The sequence below is a fragment of the Ascaphus truei genome, chromosome 3 (assembly GCF_040206685.1).
Source record: "Ascaphus truei isolate aAscTru1 chromosome 3, aAscTru1.hap1, whole genome shotgun sequence".
NCBI lineage: Eukaryota > Metazoa > Chordata > Amphibia > Anura > Ascaphidae > Ascaphus > Ascaphus truei.
The window spans coordinates 65,591,737-65,610,536 of NC_134485.1; positions in this window are offsets into that span (position 1 = coordinate 65,591,737).

An 18,800-nucleotide genomic window follows, 5' to 3' on the forward strand; every position below is an offset into this window, starting at 1 on the left:
AACAGGTGAGGTTTTCAGGATATCTCTGCTTAAGCACAGGTGTCTCAATAAGTCTCAGCTTCAGCACAGGTGGCTCAGTCCCAGCTTCAGCACAGGTGGCTTAATCAGAGGCTCAGTCTTTGACTGGGCCTCTGATTGAGCCACCTGTGCTGAAGGTGGGATATCCTGAAAACCTGACCTGTTAGAAGGGGGGGGGGTGCTTGAGGAGTGGAGATGAGCCCATCTGTGCTAAGGTATAAAGCTTTATCCAACAGTCATGAATTCCAGATGCAACCCAAAGAACCGGCTAATACTAATGATAACACGGTTAATTAAGAAGGAGTACAGTAATCCAACTTTATCTCGTCATGTTCAATCTATTTACAACCTGTAGTCTTTATTCATGTGCATCTTCTGAGAGCACAAACATTATGCTGTATTTCTTGCTCCACTCATATTAAATGATGCACAGTACATTTTCCAGCTGCTCTGGGTGACAAGTTTAAGCCACATGTGCATCCGTCTTTTCCATAGTTCATTTTATACAGTACAGTTTGAAAATATAGATCAGTGCTTCCAACAATGGGATTTCACTGCTTTTACTTGAGACACAAATACATACTGAATAGGCACCATTTCTTGCTCGTGAATAGTCACACTTGGTCCAGAAACACAATATGCTGTGAAACTTTCTTGCCTGTTTTACATAAAAATGTTGTCCCATTCACTTGAAGCTTCACTTGGAGCTGAGCTTCTCCCCAGCACAGGGGAAGAGAAATTCCCTGCTTATATATGTAGCCAGGTACCCCTTGGGCTACTAATTTCCCTGCCTAACACATACAGTAAGCCCTGGTACCAGCGCAGGCAGTATTAAGGTTAATATATGCCCTGCGGCAGTAAACAGCTCCCTAGAGCAGGGGTGCGCAAAGTTTTAACTTGCGCCCCCCTGCTTGCTTACCTCCCGGCTCACACCCCCCCTCCCCTCCTCGGCTCAAGCGTCAAATGACCTCGCAAGCTCATGTGACGTCACGTGACCCCCGCGGCGTCATTTTATGCCGGTTACTATGGTGACACACCATTGAAGATAAGGTAGGAGAAGCTGCAGAGGCCTCAAGCAGTCCCCCACGGCATTTAATTTAAATGCCTTGGGGGAGAACGCAGGACCTCACTAGCCGCTCGATACACTCAGTATCAGGAGTATCAGTAACAGGTGAGCAGCACTACACCGGTAACTAGAACCGAATATCCCTTAGGGTGGGGGGAAATGGGTTACATATGTAACCCTGTGTAGTTTTGGGGTTATAGTTCTTTCTCCTCCTGTGCAATAATCCCTGGTAAGGGCAGGTTGCCAGGAGTAATCATGGGGCTGTTCCTCCACACACATGTCCTGTGCAGTATTTCAGTGAAGATAGTGTCATCAGGCTCTGTGTCTAATTACAGTGACACAGGGGTGGTGCCTATTGGAGCTATTAAGTGCACAGCACTTCCTGTATTTAGAGTGTGTGCCTCACCACCTATAAGTGAGGTTAGTCTGTCCCAGCAAACTTGCAGGGCTCTGGCAGTTTGTGGCCCTCCCTCAGGGGAGTGGTGCAGGAGAAGACTATTCCCCTTACTCCACCAGGGAGTATGGGAAGAGCTCAACCTGCTTTCAGTGCCCTTGACTGGGAGTGCAAGGTTAGGGACTTCTTTTGGGTTGGCAACCTATTATTATGAGTGGCTAAGAAGACCGGCTGCAGGATGGGCAGTCTGCCATATGTTGCTGTAATAAATTATGCTGCTGTTGCTAAAGAACCCTTCTTGCCTGAGCTTGGAGTCTTTCAGGGAGAAGATGCACATAGAGGTTCTCTTTCAGAGACTCCTCCATACTACACTTGGGGTCTGGAAGAGATGGAGGCGCTGTACCAAGAGTGAGTATGACTCAGCCAGACCTGGAGAGCCAGTCCTGATGATATCCCCCATAACATTGTGGAGACTCAGGAGTCCTGTAAGCCAGCAGGTGCACCACACTACACTACAGGTAACATGGGTCAGTTTCCACATGATAGGGCCAATATGAGATTGGATGGGGGAAACACCATTATACATAATTGGAGCTATAGGGCTGCTAAATCTGAGATGCCCCATTGTATCAAGCATTTGTAAAGGTGGAGTCACACTTAGCTGCAAAAAAACCTTTTACAATGTGTTCCCTGAAACAAACGTGTCTTTGAAAATTATGCCATATTCCCCCTCTCCCCAAGCTAGGTCTCTGATTTTTTGGAGTCGCTCACGTCTGGAGTCAATAGCAGCGATTTTTGGCACGAGCAGCCCCATAAACATCAATGGCACCTCACTGATAAAAGACAGCACTTTTATTAAAAGCCCTTTGGCATTATAACGGCTATTAAAGGTTAACTGTGTGGGCTCACACAGGGTAACACCCCTTGTCTATCACGTGGTGCTGGGGTGGCTGAAAGAAGGTAAGCCTGCCTCTTTCTGCCTGGAGACAGTGACATCATGCTAGGCTACAAATTGAGAAGGGGAAGCTTCTGGAAGGTGAGATCCCTGGAGGAGCAGAAGAAGTGGGATCTCATTGTGAATAGTTATGTAAGCCCCTATGTATAGGATAGGTTCACCATCCTCTTTATTATTTTCAGTTAGAGAACATACCCCGTGTAGTTCGAGTTCCACAAAGATGGTCTGGCATTACTCCCCGGTACCATGAGAGACAAGCTATGTCAAGAGGGAGCTTCACAAGCCAAATTCCCAAGGTATAGTGAGACGTACTCCACTTACTGGCTGTCACCCAGAAGGCCACGCAGTGGCACACAGCCCTGATGAGGGGGCCCATCCCAGAAGGACTAGTACTACGTCCAGAAGGAGCTCCATGGATGGAGCAGTACTAGTTCTATAGAGCAGAGGGATTCTACAAGCAGACCAACCATACATAGCCTCAGTACCTTCCTAGTGGGCCAAGATGGGGGCCAGCTAGGGAAGCCATGTAAAGAACATAAGCCAAAGACCTGTTCTGGAAATACAAGAGGATCTCTGTATATCATATGTGAGACTGTGTATGCCATATAAAAAACTGCTGTTTTGAATGAAAGACGTCCTGGCGCCCATCATTATGTAACAACGCTCAGCAGATTTTAGTCCCCAAGGGTTAACGGTGTCAACATTATGAAGTTATGCATAACACCTTCCCTGTCAGGGGACTGAGTAAGACGATAAGAATGGGAGGGTTGATGGAAATGTACTTTCTACTCATCACACAGTGACACCCTACAAAAGTGTGAGAGTGAAACACCTAAGTTTCAGGCTGGGAGCAGTAATTAATCACTTCAACGCTAGAGAAATACATTTATTTAAAAATATTTATACCTGTCTGATTTGATTTAAAAAAAAGTGTCAACCACTAGGATTTAGCCCTTTAAACAGGTCATTGGTTCACTCTCACACTACGTGGTACTTCACCCTAAGATCCCCACAATGCAGGATGTGCCCGTGTATATTTTCATCACTGGTGATACAATAGCGCAACCCTTTTTGTTTGAGCCCACCTGCCTGCTCTTCTCCCCCCCCCCCTGCTTGCGCCCCCACTCCCTTACATTTTCTTCGGCATCGGCACTATCATTTGATGTCACGTCATATGACGTCACGTTGTCAATTGACCTTGCGATGTCATTTGACTCCGTGTTGTCATGGCAACGTGTCACCAGAAGCCGCCGGAGAGAAGGTAAGAGACCTACAGATGCCTCGCGCACTCTCCGGGCATTTAAATGTTGTGGGGAAGAGCGCGGGGGCCTCTGTAAGCCCCCAGAAAATGTTGCACCCCCCAGTTTGCGCACCCATGGCCTAACCAATCATGTCATAGGGGCATGCTGCACCCTCTGCAAAGAGGTTAAAATAAGTCCTGGTACTGTGCCTGATTTGTTACATTTCGATTCTTTCTACAACGGTTCAAAGCTCTGTATCTTATTTTAGAAAGAGTTACAGAATATTTATACTATAAAAACATGCTGTCAAAACAGAGCGCGTGTGTCTTTCTAAAATATACCCCCTTTTGAAAAAGAAAGTAGGAGTGTGCTTAAAAAACAGTAGCGGTACTGTGGGTTTGTAAATGTAAAAAAAAAGTGTGGTATTCTGAGTCTGTAAATAAAATAATAATGGTTCTGTTAATGTGTAAATATAAAAAATAGTATTGTTACTCCACATACTCACCTAGATCTATCACATCTTAATGGTTATTCTCTGTAGGAAATGCACAATCTTCTGTCGATAAATAAGAACAAGTTGAGGCCTCCAACATTAATGATGCTGAAGGCAATTTCCCTATAGAATTTGATTTGTTTTTGTATCATATTTGCCTAGAGTGAGAGAGAGAGAGTACTATAACCACTTAATAATATTAATAATAATAACCACTTAATAATAATAATAACCACTTAATAATAAATCCTTCGCTGCTAGCACGGCCGGCTTTGCAAGTCATTGCTGACCCCTCGGTAAAGCAGATAAATTGTTTCTAGTGACTGGCGAACACCTTTCCTGCTCTTGAGGTGAAGTGTTTCTGAAATGTCTGAAGTGCCTGTTTGCATAGAATTACGTGGGATTGTGACGCGGTGTCTTGTGATGGAATGGAGGGTGCGGTGAGATCTCGAAAGAATTTGAAAAATCGAGAAGATGTTACGAGCTGTGAAAAACCCGCAAAATATGAAATCCCGGGTGGCGTGTTTAGACCTCAAACATCCATACATCAGAACATATACTCAGGACTTCAGTCCATGCAGTGGGAAAATAACACGTTATAAAACATTGAACCACAGTGAATGAGTCACTGTGTTATCTAACATTATAAGTGCGCTGATTAATACTATCGCGCTCCTCTTCTAAGGGCTGGTATATACTTTGCGCGAGCGTGCCTGTGCGTAGGCGCGTGCACGTGCCGCACACGTTTTGTGTGTATACTGTGTGCGAGTGTATGACTGTATGTGTGTATATGTGTGTATATGTGTGTGTATATGTGTGTGTATGTGTGTGTTTAAATAAGTTTCCAAATAAATAAATCCTTTAATAATTTTTTTAATAACATTGTACATACATACACACATACACACATATATACACACATATACTTACATTTTCAGCGGCGGTAGCAGCGCAAATTCATTTTTTTACTCATCCTCTCCCCTGTCGGCCGGTTCCACTCTCCCTGCCGTGCGCACGCATGGCACCATTATAGAATTGCTTTCTGACCTCAGCCAACTAAAACTGCCGCGCGCAGAGCGTAGCGCACGACTGCACTATAGAACCAGCCTTATTACCCTTGCTACCAGTCATTAAACAGTTGACCAGAGGGAGAGTCTGTGATTCACAGCAGCTTCCCTCTCCACCTGGGAGAGAGTCGGATGCCTGGGCCCACCGTGTGATACAGACAGTGGTTGGAGGGCACAGGTGTGGCCCTCCGAGGGCCGCGTGTAGCCCGCACGCTGCCTGTTATCCACCAATGCTGCTGGTTTACATATAAAACTATAACAACGTATAATCATTCTAAATGAAGAAAGATTGAATGGGCCATATTTACTAAGCTGTGCTATCCCATAAGACACCTCAGTAAATAAAGGCCGAAATGCACGAAGTTGACTTGCAATAACATGTTTAAGAGGCACTTTCATCAGAAAGGTGCACATAAAGGAACTGGGCAGGGCAGGGTATTGCTAATACATTGCGATAACAAACTTTCCATGAGAGCGACGTCTGTGAGTTAGGGTTGTTTCTAGTCCTATTTGCAAGCAGAAATGCTGACAAGTTTATGCTCTGCAATGCATTCCTGGCTAGTCTGCCAGCAAAAGGTTTAAGGTATGAGTTAGGCCCACATAGCAATGAAGGGATTGAAGAATACAAGGACACCCCCATGTAGCTTGGATTCAGGCCCAGATTTAGTACATGGTGCACCTTTACACCCATTCACTTAGAGATCAGTACTAATCTGGGCCTTCATGCCTTTTCTGCCAGGGAAATCTGCAATGCTTCGCAAAGCAACATGTCCCACACCTTTCTGGCACACAACGGGATTTCAGGCCCGTAATTACTAAGCAGTGCTATTCGACAGAACTCATTCCTGCGCATTCACTTGAACCTTTGGCTCCTTGGGGTCACATTCAGTATCCGCAGTTTACTGATGAAGTCAAGTGTTTTATACAACTCACTTAGTTAGGGTATCATTTATTATTAAACAATGCTAGTGGTTCAGCACCCGGTCGCCGCAGCGATGATACATGATACAGCTGGTAACTAGATTGTGAGTGAGGCCCATAGGGTGGAATATTACTTCCCAGATGCAAAATAATCTGTGACAGATCTGAGTGGCAATGCTGGTTAGAGCTGGCTCCAGACTAAAAGGACAGCACTGCTGGAGAGTCTGACTGCTTTAAAGATTTAGCAGTAAAGGAGTTGAACTCTGTGAACTCTGCTATTTATGGTTCCTGCGCCTGATGCTCTTTAACCCCACTTCAAAAATTCACTAACGCACCCTGATCTGCATCTACACACATTACCACACTGATACACATAGTTTAAACACAAACATGTAGCCGCCCCATTGGGGATTACTAGGTAGCATAAGAACATTTTTGTGTTCTATGTCTCTATATATTCCCTTTGCACCTCAGTAACTCTATAAACGTTGATTAATAGGTTGAGCGGCAGGACAACTGTTTGTCTCTGTTCTATGGGTATCAAGGGAAAAGCCCACCTTGAGTTGAGCGTAAGAGAGGCGTAGGGGTGTAACAAGGGATCAGATTAGAAAAAGAAAAGTCGTTAAAATCCATTTTTAGTTTACTGAGATTTTTTCCTATAGTTAATAAACTTCTTAACGCCTCTAAAATGCCTCACTTTTTCTATTCTAAACTATTTTAGAAGACCACTGTGCAATTCTAAGTATACTGTATGTATTTGCTATTGTTTTTACCACCTCTCTCCACTTGGGGCACATTTTTTTCTAAATCTAAACTCATTTTTGTTCTTAATATTTTGTTTTGTATTTAACCCTATGACTGCAAGGTGGGCCTCCAAATCACTGCTGTGTAATCGTTTGTATTTTACTCTGATAGAAAAAGGGTCAATTACTACAATATGTTTTATGGTATTATAGCATTGTAAGTGTTTTGATTGCTAGATCTATTATTATTTGGAACCTTTAGTTCCAATTATGATGTTGTTGTTGTTATTATTATTATTAGTAGTAGTAGTAGTATCGTTTATATGTAAATTGACAATATATTTCGCAGCATGATACAATGAGGCTGCAGAGTTATGTATATTACATAAGCAGTTACGTACAAATGAGGACAGACAAGCACAAACAGATACAAAGAGGTAATGGGGGCCCTGCTCGTGAGAGCTTACAATCTCGAGGGAATGAGGAACAATGTTGAAACAAGAAAGTAAAGTGGCTGCTCATTTTGGATGGAATGTATCTCAGATTGGAATATGTCCCAGCCTGACAGCTGATTCCATTAAGTTTTGGGGTTGGGGTGTTACATAGGGTGGAGATTGGTCCAACCACACAGCTGGTCCCAATGGCGTTGGAGGGGGGTGGGGTGGGAGTTGGATGTTAGAGGTGTGGCAAATAGGCATCCTTGAAATGGTGAGTTTTCAGGCAGTCTTTAAATATCGGAAAGCTAGGGAGGAGTATGATGGTACATGGCATGCAATTCCCGAGAGAGGAGGCAGCACGGGAGACGTCTTGTAGGCGGGAATAAGATGTGGTAATAAGGCAGATGTTGTGGACAGAACACTGGTGGTGTTTAGGTATATATTTGGGGATGAGGGTTGAGATGTAAGGGGGGGGGGCAGGGTTGGTGAGAGCTTTGTAAGTCAGAGCTAGTTACATTTGATTCTAGAGTACTGTATATGGGAAGTCAGTGCAGGGATTTGCATAGTAGAGCAGCAGAAGTGGAGCGGTAAGTAAGATAGATGAGTCTGGCAGCAGTGTTTTGGGTGATTTGGATTTGGGATAGGCGAACAAGGGGACTGCCACCAAAGGCTGAGTCCAGGGTCAGTGCTTAGGCGCTAACCCGTGCTGGGGCGCGCTGACGCTTGGCAGTGAGCCCCTGCAGCCGCAATGAGAGCGGCTTTAGCAGGGGCTCGCGCACGCGTGCGGAAGCGTAGCTGTTAAAAAAATTTTCCGTTTGAGCGCTCACGGGAGCGCAGGGCCGGTCACGTGAGTGGTTCGCCCAATGAGGGCGAACCAGCTCCGTGACGCCACTGGCCTGCCCCCCGACACGCCCCCGGATGGCGCAGGAACTAGGGCCAGGGAAAGCACCCGCTTTCCCTCAGCCTCAGCGCGCCTCCGCCCGGCTGCAGTCACCATGGACTCAGCCTTAGAGATGGTTGCAGTAGTCCAAGCAGGACAAGGAGTGAAGTACAGATGTAGCGTCCTTATTGTTTTCGGCACCATGATCACGGGGGCGGTCTCGTCATCATACCGATTGCAGCCCGGGAGAATTAACACTGCTGGGGGTCCCATTGAAAGGAATGGACCCCCGCAGAGCCTTCGCAGCACCCACCTCCCCTTGCATCTAATTTTTCCTGGAGTTTTGGTCACGACGCAGTAAACCGTAAGGACGGCTACATCTGTAGGATTTTATTTGCATTATGAGTGAGAAAAAGGCGTATCTTAGAGATATCTCAAAGGTGGAGTCGGCAGATATCAGAGAAGGAAACACTGATGGAGTGGTTGGAAAGGTAGGACATGAACCAGGAGAAGATTGTGTCATGGAGGCCAGTGGAGTGAATGTTCAGGAGAAGAGGGTGGTCAACTATGTCGAAGGCAGTAGAGAGATCAAGGAGAAATAGTTGGGAGAAGTAACCCATAGGTTTAACTGTGAGTAGGTCATTGACAACTTTTGTTAGTGCTGTCTCAGTGCAGTGTAGAGGATAGAAACCATATTGCAAACAGCGAAGCAGGGAGTTGGAGGAGAGAAAGTGAGTCAGGCAGTTGTATATAAGACATTCAAGTAGCTTTGAGGCAAAGGGGAGAAGAGAGATAGGGTGATAGTTATAGAGGGAGGCTGAGGCAAGTGAGGGTTTCTTTAGAATGGGCATGACGAGTGAATGCTTGAAAGATGATTGGAATGTGACAGAGGTGAGAGAGAGGTTTGGTTAACATCAGACGGGCAGTGATGTTCTTTTTAAAGAGCAGGGATATCTCCTGGCTATCATTCCATGAACACCATTCTTGTTCAGTCTTTTTCTTTTTTTTTTACTTTAAAGTTATAGTTAGGAGAGGGGAGGGGAAGGGGTACAAAAGAAGAATAGGTGGGGGATGGTTGCGGGGGGGGGGGCGTACATTTCCATCTTAACTTTATTTTCTTTATTCTTATTGCTCTTATTACTCAGCTTCCCCGTCAGAGAGGGGGCGGATTGACTCATTGGTTGAGAGCGGCGATACGTCACCATAGGAGGAGGGAATTGTGGGTATTTAAATTTTATGTGTGTTGTGCTTACTTTACTCTTTGACAAAGGCCCGGTGCGGCTGAAACGCGTCAGAGTTGCTGTTGCTGTTTTTTTATGTGCCAATAAATTTCTTTTGTACCCAGTTCCTGCAAGTTTGGTCCCACGCTATTTTTTTCAGGCAGATGCACCGCCATCCACGAATTCTTTGCATTGCATACCACTTCGGTAGGAGCACGCCCCACAACACCTGGATCTTCAGTGATTTGTGAGTTATTCCTGCTTTATTCACTTTGTACCAGTGCACCTCAGCCAGTGACACCCATACAAAATCTACCTCTTACAAAGGTTAGTAGGAGTCCACACAGAGTGGCTTGAAATAGGTTTGGTTATGGATTACAATGCTGTGTGTATTTGAAAAGACATTTGATTATACATTATTGATACATGGACGTTCCTTGTGAGCATTGCATAGGAGTTTGAACTCCTATTCTTTCACCGTAACTTTATTTTCAGTACATCCAATTATACTTTATTACACTTGCATTTCGGCTTGGTTCATAATACAGTCACATATTTTTATGTTAGAGAGAAAATGAATGAAAATCTTTAAACACTAGCTCCCAGATAGATCATCCATGGTACCCATATCTTCAGATACCCTTCATATCTAGAAGGAAGAAATACAGAGAAGAGCTCTACTACCATATCAAAAATAAATGAACTAACCTATCAAACCTAAAAATATACGAATAAATATCATTGGTGGCGCACCCTTCATATCTATCCTGAATTAAACTGGTAAGTTTTTCCATTATCATTAGTTTAATCTTTTTCTGATGGCTAATGTGAATGTTCATGATTCAACAAAGGCGAGAGTGGCCTGCAGATCCTCGGATGTTACTCTGGCCTTCTTTGTGACTTCCTAGGTCATTTGCCGGTTTTTTCTTGGAGGGATTTTGGTAGGATGACCGCTCCTTGATAGAGTGACTGTAGTCTTGAACTTTCTCCATTTGCAGACTATCTGTTTGACAGTGTATTTGGTGGAGGCCAAAATCATTAGAAATGCTTTGAAACCCTTTCAGACTGACCAGCATCAATCACACTTTTTTTTTAAGCACCTCATATTTCTTTTGATTGTGGCATGGCGTGTTTCCACACACCTGTATGGTGAAGACCAAACTCACAACGTTTCTGATCTTTATAAAGGGTGCTGCCTTCGAAACTCACACCTGAAGATCTCTACCAAATTATTTAGACACCTGATTCTAATTATCCCCTTTAATTTAGCTGCCAAATCCAGCGTTTCACTGACAATTGCACATACCCCGACTCTTAATTACTCATTGTTTATCTAGTTCATACATCATTTTGTTTCAGAGACATAGAATTGGTTAATATAAACCCTATTGGATACTTAAGAAAAGACTGGTTTTGATTCAAGAAGGTTATCATGGAAAAACTATGGAATTTCTGTAATTATTATTTGGGTTCACAAACATTTTCTCGCCAATGTATGTTAAAGTCTCCCAGTATGACAGTAAGTGTCTTTTGTAATAATAAATATAATTAATTTCATCCTGGAGTGCTCCATTTGTCGGATCACTTTGTCTCCTTGGCTTTGTGTGGTTGTGGTTGAATATGACTGTAAGTGTGTCAAAAGAGAGAAAATGAGGGTGCCAGGCAGCAAAGTTGTCAGGAAATTGGGATGTAGGTCCAGGGGGACGATAGAAGACAATAGCAATAATTCAGGAATTAATGCATTTCATTGGCTTATGTGTTACCTCACTGTTGCAAAAATCAGAAAAGACACGGCATACTTAATGTGTCAAACAAATAAATATGTATTGAAAACCATTCATCATATGCCACCTCAACATCATGCGTTGGTCTAAATGCTTTTTGTAGGATGTCACTGTATTTCTATATTATTTTGTAATGGCATCATTAATATTTGATCATTTGAAAAAATAAATTCAGTATATATGTATTTGTTCGATGCATTTTGAACGTGCAGTGTTCTCCTCAGATGGGCTGGAGGGTCCCCTGCCTTAGACAATAGCACCTTATTTAATGTTCTTTCTTTTGGAAGTTTTTCTCTCTTGCCCCATTTTACTAGTGAACAGTCGGACACACACTTTGGCACTTTAGTAATGCCAATTTTTGCTACATTGTATACATTACTCTTCAATGAATACATCTTTAAAAAAAAATAAGCAGAAGGTGATCATGATAAATTGGGTTAAGGAGCCTTATAGGGTATCTATGTCTAAACGTTTCTGTCCTTAAGACTGTAAGATTACAACAAAACCAGTGTAAAAACTGCGCCAGATTTAGCAAAGGAAAAACTCAGTTTTCATGCAATTTAATTCCCCTGACAAAATCTGATGTGTTTTTGTTTTTCTTTTTGCACCAGTTTTGCAATCAGGACTGTTGGATGAAACACTTTATTGTCCCGACATCCCATAATTAAAAAATTATAACCCAAACCTGAAAGAAGGAGAACTTGCTGAGGATGTACATATAACCTTATGTGTGTGTGCCTTGGTGCTGATAAGGTTCTCGAAAAAGGTTGAGTCAGAAGGAAGACATTTGGCTGGGAGTCCAGACCTGATCAGCTGATTCGTTTGTGTGGAACAGTTGGGCAGTCAGCCCTGGCTGGTTACTGTAGGTGTTGGTGAGTCACCATGTGATTGCATTCCTAATACTGGAAGAATTTAAATTAGTCACTGCAAGGGAAGTCCCCTATCAACGTTCTAAAGTAGAAGAAGTGCACTGAAGCAAACCTTATTCTTAATGCAGCAATGCAGGATGACATGGTAATACCTTTTGCCACTTACTTATACACATACATATATATATATATATATATATATATATATATATATAAACAGCTGGTACTCCAATATAGCTCATTTAGGTAGGTGCATGTCCCATAATAAGTAGATAAACATACGATACCGTTCCCACAGGAATCAGCAGACAGCACTCAGGTTTGTGAAAAATAAACATATATTGTAGAATAAATGACACAAATCACCAACATTTCGGACCCACAAAGGGACCCACCACCCTGAGGAAGGGCCCGTTTGTGGGTCTGAAACGTTGGTGATTTGTGTATTTCTTTTCTACAATATATTTTTATTTTTCACAAACCTGAGTGCTGTCTGCTGATTCCCGTGCGAACGGTATTGTATGTGTGCATGTGTGCATGTGTGCATGTATGCATGCATGCATGCATACATACATTTTAAGTTATGGTGGATGAAAAAGGCAAAAAGAAACATCCACCGTATTGTGCTCACAAGTAATCTTTTTATTTGCTATATACGGTGCAATACGGTGGAGGTTTCTTGTTGCCTTTATCACCCACCATAACTTAAAACGTGATGGTAAACCCTACAGTTTTGAAAATGCAAAGCCAGCAGTACAACCAACCTCACACTGATGATACCCAGTAAGGTTGAAACATGTCTGTGAATGGTTTCTCTGGCTTTCCATCTGATTCCCATGCTGTGCTTTTAAAGCTGTGTTAACAGCAAGCATTAGCTTATATGGGCTCCATGTAACAATGGTTTATCAGACAAAAGGTGACACATTGTGTGCTCATTTGCATGTAATTTCCCAGAATCTCTTGCTGCAGTGGAAGCACTGTATGCTGGGGATAATGGTTAAAGGCAGGGTTGCAGACCTGCCTAAGATATGTGAATGTGCTCACAAGTGATCTTTATATATAAATATATACACACACTTAGTAAAGTTATGGTGGGTAAAAAAAAGTGACAAAAACCCTCCACAGTAAAGCATATAGCAAATGGAAATATTCCTGTATGCTCATTTGCATGTCTTAAACAGATCTGCAACCCTGCCATTCACCATTATCACCCAGCACACAGCACTTCCACTGCAGCAAGTGATTCTGGGAAATGACATGCAAATGAGCACACAGTGACACCTTTTGCTTCAAAACCATTTAATATAGTCCCCTATAAGCCTAAGCTTGCTGCATTTCACTGCTTTGAGCACAGCAAAGAAAGAGTACTTTGTGGGACGTTTACTGTATTCTGTGTAAGCTATACTGTTGAGAATATGGGACCGTAGTAAATAGGGTGTATATACACTTCTTGTGATTGTGGTTATTGGAGGTATATCGGTTGCTGTGAGGGGCTATTCTGCCAACGCAGGGATCCTCACGGGTGGAGGCGCTGCACCAGCCACCCCAGGCTCCCCCAGCACGGAGGCTCTGGCCTCTTGTGAGCCTAACAGGTAGCACCATAACATCCATATCAACCAAATCTCCCCGGGAGGAGGGAAGGGGTGTTACAGGCGTTACACTGATGTTCATGTTTTAGGCTCCCTCAGTTGAACTGCTATTTTACATTGTGCGACATGCTAATAGAGGCAAAAGTTTTGAATCAGTATTTTTTTGTACGTGACCCTGCTCTTTTAAAATCAAAATCATCATAGAACTCGTATGCTCTTTAGATATAAAAAAAAAGCAGAATACTATAAATCTATTATTATACATTCATTCCGTAGAAGTTTGTCTGTAGGTGTAGAACAGGGGGGCTCAACTCCAGTCTTCAAACCCTCCCTACAGTCAGGTTTTTAGGATATCCCAGCTTCAGCATAGGTGTCTCAGAGACTCAGTCAAAGACTGAGCCTCTGATTGAGCCACCTGTGCTGAAGCAGGTACCGATTGAGCCACCTGTGCTGACTGGAGTTGAACACCCCTGAATTAAAAGTTTGTCTGTAGCCGGTGTGCAGATACAACTATTTAATATAAAAATCTTTAGCATTGCAAAACTACAACAAAATCCCCCCCCAAAAATCTAGGAAGTCTCTATGTTTTGCTTCATAATGCCAAAGGCATTCTCTCTAACACGGCACATTCACAAAGGTCTTTTAAAGGGCATTAACCTAACATTATTTAAGTCACGTAAAAAGATGGCGTTACTGGCATCTAAGCTCTGAAATTAGGGAGAGGAGAGAGACCTGTGAGCAAAACTCAACACACCTGAGAGACCTGGGAAATATGCTAATTTAAGTCATTAGAATATACTTTGTATATCCCAAGTAGCATACAGGTATCTCAGGTGTGTTCAGTTTTGTTCACAGGTATCCCCCCCCCCTGTGTTGTATAAAGGAGTGTTTGGGGGAGGTATACAAGTCACTTGGTAAGTGACAAACGAGGCCTCTCTATTTCCAGTAAAACCCATGTTACAGGGTCTGCATGGGAGCAACAACAACCGTTAGGTGAGACGAGCTCAACGCCGTGTTATTTGAAGGTAGTGCTATCTCCACATGCTGATAAGCCTGTGCTAATGAGACAACTAACAGCTGTTTTTTTCCGCATGTAGTTGGCTTTGTGGATATGCGTTAACCTCGAGGAAAATTAACATCCGTTACCGATTTTGGGAACGTACAGTAGTGTTATGAGCATGGAGTTAACGGCTCTCTGTGGATCTGGCTCTTAATGTCGCTGGGAAACTGATTCCTATGTACAGGTGCTCATTAAAACTCTTCCAGGCTGGATGGATTTGCTCCGGAACACTCTGTGCTGCAATAGTGGCCAGCGCAGTAGTGAAGTGCTTCATTGCAAACTCCAGTATTATAAAAACATTGTACGATCAGCCAACATTTTACATGACTGCCCTTTATCTGGGTAGAACGTCTTGGATTCATTCTTCAAGTGGCTTTCTTCTTTGTTGACAACAATCTGTCATACTTTATTTTATAAATCAGCTAGCTGATATACCCGGCGTTGCCCGGCATTGAATTTTCCCGCTCCCACCCTCTGTCTCCGCTCCCCCCTCTCTCTCTCCCCCCATTGCCATCTCTCTCTCTCCATTGCCATCTCTCTCTCTCTCCATTGCCCTCTCTCTCTCCATTGCCCTCTGTCTCTCTCCATTGCCCTCTCTCCCCCCCCTTCCCCTTTCTCCCCCGTTAACAGCAATCGGGGCCCCCTTGCACATGAATGTGGTCCCCCGTGTTAACAGCTGGGTCCCCCCCTGTTCACAGCTCTGGCCCTTCCCCCCCCTCACATGTCCAATCCCCCCCCCTTCAGAGCTCAGTGGGTGGGTGAGTGACTGGGTGGGTGAGTGACTGGGTGGGTGAGTGACTGGGTGGGTGAGTGACTGGGTGGGTGAGTGACTGGGTGGGTGAGTGACTGGGTGGGTGGGTGAGTGACTGGGTGGGTGAGTGAGTGACTGGGTGGGTGAGTGAGTGACTGGGTGGGTGAGTGACTGAGTGGGTGGGTGAGTGGGTGTGCTATCCCCGGCATCTCTTCTTCCCCCCCCCTGCATGTCTCCCCTCCCCCTGCATGTCTCCCCCCCCTGCTGTCCCCATACCTGAAGCAGCGGCGGAGGCTGCAGGTAGGAGCCGGGGAAGGGAAAGGGCGGTGAGGCGCGGGTGCTGTGAGGCGGCCGTGACAGCCGCAGCTGTAAGGAGGGAGGAGGACGTCGGCGCGGGGGCTTTGAGGCACGGTGAGTCGGCCGTGGCAGCCGCAGCTGTAGGGAGGGGGGAGGACGGCGGCCGTGGCAGCCGCAGCTGTAGGGAGGGAGGAGGACGTTGGCGCGGGGGCTTTGAGGCACGGTGAGCCGGCAGCGGGTGGGGAGGAGGTGAGGTGCTGCTGAGAGAGGGTGAGGCGCTGCTGAGAGAGGGTGGGGGGTGGTGGGGCAGAGGCGGGTGTCGTTGTCGGTGGTGGTTCCCCCTCCCCCGCGCGGAGCTGTGTCGGCGGCGACACTACCCGCATGCTGCTGCTGGCCGGTGCTCGGGTGAGCCTGGTGGATTCCCTGGGGGGAGCCGGCAGGGAGGTGAGCTGGGGGGGTGATGGGTGGGGGGGTGATGGGTGGGGGGGTGATGGGGGGGGGGAGCCGGCGGAGAGGTGAGCTGGGTGAAGAGGACAGTGGCCGGGTGCTTGTGCGTGTGTGTGGCAGTTGGGTGACGTCATAGAGCCACGCAGGCCAATGAGATGCGTGCGATCTGATTGACCAGAGGCTGAGTGATGACCACGGACCAATCAGATTCACCACATCTACAACCCCACAAATTTCAATTTTATATATTAAGATGGCAATGCGCGGTGACTTTAATCTTCCTCTTCTATACTTCAGTCTAGAGCAGGAGTCTCCAACCTGTCAATCGTGAGCAACCAGTAGCTGTGAGGATCGGGCGCAGGCTCCGCGCCCATCACGCTCTGGTTGCCTGATTGATTCGAGCCTTGTTCCTGCTTGCTCTGCAGCTCTGCGCCTGATTGGCTCTTCCTGCTATTTAGGATCAGCCTCTTCCACCAGGAAACTGGCTGAGCATAATCCCTTGTGATGTGTGCTGGTCGCAAGCACTCAGCCTCGTCTCCGCTGCTTTCTCCAACCCTCGACTCGGCTAGTGACCCCTTCCACCCGTCTCTTTCCATTCCTCGACCAAGGCTACTGACCTCATTGTCCGTACCTCTCCACTCCTTGACTTCGCTGCCACGGGAGACCAGGCCAAATACACCTTTATACCGGATCTTATCATTGAGCAAAGCCATTAAGTAAAATAAATTGTAATTTATTCCATAGAAACAGGCAAACACACATTGAATTACAAGAGACAGAAAAAGATACACTTACTGGGGTCTGGGGTTGACAAACTGACTTTCCTAATTGAAATAAAGTCTTTAAAACAGCCCAGTGCTGAAGTGGGAACTTAGAAAACATTCTAGTTTAAAAAGTCCGGCAGCCTTCCATCCTTGCAATCACAGCAAGGCTTCTCTGGGCCCGGTACGACCCGTTCTTGCCCTTACTGCAAATTGGACTTCTGGAATCACTTGGGGACACATGGAACCACATAGGAACACATGGAACACCCAAGAAAGAACAACAGCAGAGAGAGTTCTGGGAGGGCGACTAGCTGGGACAGGCTGTCCCACAGCTTTTCCTCCAACCAGTGGCGTGTGAATTTCATCCCTGGCCACTCACACACTGCCAGGTTTGTGAAGGCTGGCACCTCTGGCCTCAGAACAGTGAAAGAGCATGTGCACAAAACGCCATCTTGCCCACTCACTATTCAAAACCCTCCACCGGCTCAATGCCACTGTCTGGGCTAGGCCACATGGCCCTTTTGAGGTGAGGATGTGGGTGCTTCACTTAGCCTTTCTTGCTAACAAATGGTTCACACCTTTAGCATCTCTGAGGCTTTCAAGTCCTGGCTTTCTCCCAGCCGCATAGGCACCGAGCCTGGTAGCCATGACTTCGAAATCCCACAGTTCATTTACAGGGTACCAGTACATATACCTATTAAATATAATTATTTAATAAAATATACTGTGCCCTGTCTTGTGTGGTAAAATATATGTCTTTGTTCTGGTGTCAGGGATGGAGTTAGGGTATAATTCACCTACCCTCACGAGCCTCATTCTTGGCACACATTAGAAAAATAACTTTTAAAACTTTTACACACTGCAAACATGCTCAGCTTTATCACCTAGTTGGAGCACCCCCTGAACCCCTATACTCGGCTCAGGGTACCTGGGCATATATTTGGGTATGTCTGCTATACTGGGGAGCCCCTGCTATACTAAGGACTCTGTGTATACCTGCAGATATCTTTTAACCCTTTCATACCCATTTACCTTGTCTGGATGATGCTGCAGCAGGTTTGAGGATTCGCCATCCTGGTGGCTGGAAACCATCTCCTCACCTAAAACCTTCAACCATGACAAGCACCCAGGATGCACGATGTCGCTATGGTCCAGCTATGTGCGCGCGATTGGTCTGCCCTCCCGCAGGTTCCGCCCTCAGTCTCCACCCCCGCACCAACGTGCGGCGGGCTCGTTCGGCCAGCCTCCCCTCCGGGTTCACCCCCAATCTCCGCCCCCGCTCTAGTGACGAGCATACACAGCGTGGGAGTGATGCACGCACTAGTCTCCGCCCCCTGACCCTGATGACGCGCGCGGGTCAGTGCACCCTTGGACCCGCCTCCAGACTTCGGGCACGTTCGGCGGATGAACAAGCGCAGTGCGTGAGCAACATGCGACCGAGTCGCCAGCCTTCCACGTCGGTGACACACATGGGACATAACCCCGCCTCTGCACCCAATCAGGCTGCACAATAGGTCACCTATGTGACCCAGCAGTATATCAGATCTAGTTCCATTACTCCTCCATAAAGGTAACGATTAGTTTTCCTTCATTTTACATGTAACATGTGTGTGTGTGTGTGTCCTGTCTCCCCCCCCCTCTGGGAGATTTCACTGCTATATGAGGTGGTGTGGTGCATACCTGCTGGCTCACAGTAGATCTGAGTCTCCCGCATTGTTGTAGGGGATGTCAGAACAGGCTTCTGGGGTAATAACTGATTTGTACTCACGGTGACAGCACCTCCATCTCTTGCAGACTCCAGGGA